The following is a 4,049-nucleotide window of genomic DNA, read 5'->3' as shown; positions in this document are numbered from 1 at the left end:
TACACACACAAATGATGAATGTCAGCAATCTTAGTAAACAAAGGATTTACTAAATTTTGTAAAAGTCTGACAGGCTTTAAGACATTTTCTTCAATATGGCACTATGGAAAAGAACATGATTAGAAGTTCTAAAGATTAAATATGATATATATTGTATTTTCCTATTATATTATCTGTATTATTGAGTAGTAATGATCTTTGATGTCCAATATATCTGCCCTGCAGTAGTTATAAACAGCCAAGTCAAGTGGTGAAATAGTGGGAGGCCAAAGACACTGCTGTTAGTGGCTGGGAAATGTTCAGAATCATTGTAATACAGAATCGAAAAAAACCCATAAAAAAACCAAACATTTACAAAGAAAGAAATGTATATTTACATTCGTACAAAGCAATTCAGATATTTATAAACAGCCCTCTTTCTGTGATAGCTGGAAAATCTTTTTTTTTAATTCTTAGGTCCAGTAGGAGAATACATCATCAGTGAAAGAAAGTATTTTGAATATTGAATTAAAGTATATCTATACCCAAAAAACAATACCTATGCATAAAATGTACTTAGTCAAGAAAAGAGAAAAATTATGCAGCCTTTACAAGTAAGGACTGGTCTATATTTTGCTTTAAATGTTTTAATAACCTTGCTTTAAAAAAAAAAATTCAGGTATTGCCAAGATAAACCGGAAAGTTCAGTTTTAGGCATGTTTACAGCATGCTTTTACATACTGAACAGAAGAGAGCCATAAAAGACAGAAGTTCACAAAAAAAAGAAATGCTTATGTATACTTGTACAAAGTAATTTGAATAATTATTTCTCTAAAGTATATCAAAAACCATGCCACTGGAATTAGTGTTAGAAAGTAATTTCAATTTGATTAGGGCATATTTACACCCAAAGACAAAAATTATGCAGAAAATATACTTAGTGGAGAAAAGATTTTGCAGCCATTACAACTTAAGGGAATGGCAAACTGCAATATATGTTCTTTGGTTTAGAAATCCTTCATTTTACACTGTAAATACTAATAAACAACGCTAAAAGAAAATAAACACTAAAGTGACCACCGTAGAATGCAAACTTTCTCAAATATATCAAAAACATTTTTGAACAAAAATTGTCTCAAATGCTATTGATCACACTAAAAACTATAAAAAAAATGCAAAGAGTGGTTTGTTGAACGGAATGCCTTATTATGTTGTTATGATCGACCAGTACCACAATGCAAAAGTCAGAACACAATACTGTGTCAACCTGTCTATATGCTTTTATCTGTGGGAGGTCTGCATTCCTTCTCTGCTATCAAAGGGAAGATGTACTGCAGTTTACAGTTTAATTGTAAATTAGGCATTCATGCTATGTTGTTTTGCATATACTGCTGTACATACTGTCAGTTTTATGGCTTTTAGGAACCACCTTTTACACAAATTCCATTAAAAATAGCCATCAGATAGCATGTGTCACAAAAACATTACCAATAAGTCCCAGTGGCTGCTTGTAAAACATGGGGGATTTTAATTCTGGAACATCGACTATTAGTACTTCCAAACTAATCCTTTGGGCTCCCATACCTGCTAACCCACTACAGAGTATTCTCTCACTGCACAGTGCAATGCAATAAAGAAAAGAACAAACAACTACTGTTTTAGAAAAACAAAAAGTTGGTATAAACACAGCTGTCAAACTGAAAAACTGAAAAAAGGAAACTGAAGAATGAGATGCATTATAACAAATTAGTAAGTAAGATATAGTAGCCACACACAACTAATTTGGAGTATTTAGGAAAATGTGGTGCAATGTGTATTGATCGTGTAATATATTAGTACAAAAATAAAAGTAATACTCACCTCTTTTTAAAATATTGCTGCACTTTTGAGCTGCTTTATCACTATATATTGCTTTACATTTTCTAATAAACCTTTCTTAAAAAAGCAAGACAGGTGTTGTCACCAAGGTGGAAAAAAGCAATAAAAGACAAAAGTTTGCAAAAAAAAAAAAATTGTAAGCAATTAAATGAATATTTGTACATAAAGTAATTTGGATATATATAAACAGCAATCATACTGTTATAGCTGAAAAGTTAATTTTACCACTAAGATCCAGTAAATAAGGATATCACTAGCATCAGTGTGAGAAATTATTTGGTATTTGTATTAAAATAAAATGATGCAGAAAATGTACTGGATAGGAAAAAAGAAAACTTACGCAGCCATGACAACTAAGGAGGGGAAAACTGTAATATATTACATATTTGTTCTTTGGTTTGGATATGCGGCTATATTTTATGCTGTAATTATTAATAACACTAAAACAATTACTAAAGGGACCACAGTTGAATGCAAATATACCAAAAAATGTAGAACAAAAAGTGTCTCTTCATTTACTGGTTCTCCACCTTCCAGTACTATCTATTAATATTATTATTACACAGTATTTATATAGCACAGCGTTGTACAAAGTCCATAGTCATGTCACTAGCCGTCCTTCAAAGGGGCTCACGGTCTAATGTCCCTACTATAGTCATATGTCTAAGGTCAATTTTGTGAGTAGCCAATAAACCCGACTGCATTTTTTTTATTTTTGGGCATTTTGGAGGAAACCCAGAGGAGTTCCCAGAGGAAATCCCACGCAGGCACATTATGCCTGATTTATCAACAAAATGCGTATACGCTCGACGCGCGTACATACGTGCCGGTCAGCAAGCTCTATTCCTGCAAGTCTGGGCCAAGTTCTAGTGAACTCGCCTGCTGATTTCCTGCAAAAATGAGCAAAGATCTCGAATACGCCAATTAAGGCGATTAATTTTCAGCTGCACGATTCAGGAGGAGATGTTAAAATCAATGGTGAGGTCATAGCAATTGATAAGCGCACATCTGCGCCCTGTTCTGTGTGCATCTACAGTCCATTACAGGTCAGATTGAATCTTTAGCGCTTGATGTTTTTTTGTGTAGATGTTACTTTTTTATGTTACATTCTACTCATTCACAAACTTGCTTCATTTATAGTTACATTTGTTGTACTTGTTGTTTTGATACTTTTTCCAAACACAACACTGCAAACTAATTTCTATAAAGCTGGATATATACTAAGTAGCACTTTCTAATATGTCATGGCACAATAGTATGAGTTTAAAAAAAAACTATGTGAATCAACATTTGTGACCTGAATAAAAATTATTTCTAGTTTGGCTAGAAATCAAATATTAGTACAAGCACACTTCCACTTGCTGTCCAAACTGGTTGTCAATTAGTTGTCAAGCTGAGTTGCGTACTCATTCTAACACACCTGATGGTGATGGAAGGAGGTCCAGGTTGCCAAGCACAACATCAAACCACATTGGTTGCCTAGCAGGTTCAGTCACTCTTGGAAATGAACAGATGTGTTGTTGCTTAACTTACACTCCAGTATTTATTGAGCATTAGGCATTACTTAGATGTTTACACAAAACAAATAAGACTAGTATATCAAACTTCCGGGGGCAAATCCACTTTGTGCCACACATTTTCTTGCTTTTTCCATCCCTTCAGGGTGTTTTTGCAGATTTGAATGGCATTTTAGACCTTTGCCCACTATATATATTGACTTACTCCCCTCAGCTTGGTAGTGGAAGCACATAAAGGTGGATTCCTTCTTTTAACCAGAATCAATATTATCTGTGAATGTTGCTTGTTGCCAAGCCCATGGTATCAGAAATCATGGGAACAAATAGGCAATTTTTTCAGTTTGAAGCATGTGAAGCAATATTGCCAAAAAGCCCTCTTTGCCTATTTCTTCCTATAATTTTAAAAACAACTTTATTCAAAAGAAATATTTGCTAAAAGGTCACTAGGGATGAGCGAGCGAGAATATTAAGTTAGATCTTGTGGCAAATTGGGCCTTTCTCGCTTACTGAAAATGTAACAGCCTTTTTATTCGCTGAGAGGTCGAGCTCTCACCGGACACAAGGATTTCCAGGGCTGAATCATGCAGCCCTGGAAATCCTCTGCCATCCCCGGGCACTAGAGGTTCATTAACTTCTAGTGCCCCGGGGATCACACACTCTTCAATGCAGGGAAAA

Source organism: Pyxicephalus adspersus, chromosome 4, assembly GCF_032062135.1.
Source record: "Pyxicephalus adspersus chromosome 4, UCB_Pads_2.0, whole genome shotgun sequence".
NCBI lineage: Eukaryota > Metazoa > Chordata > Amphibia > Anura > Pyxicephalidae > Pyxicephalus > Pyxicephalus adspersus.
This window is presented reverse-complemented; position numbering follows the sequence as displayed.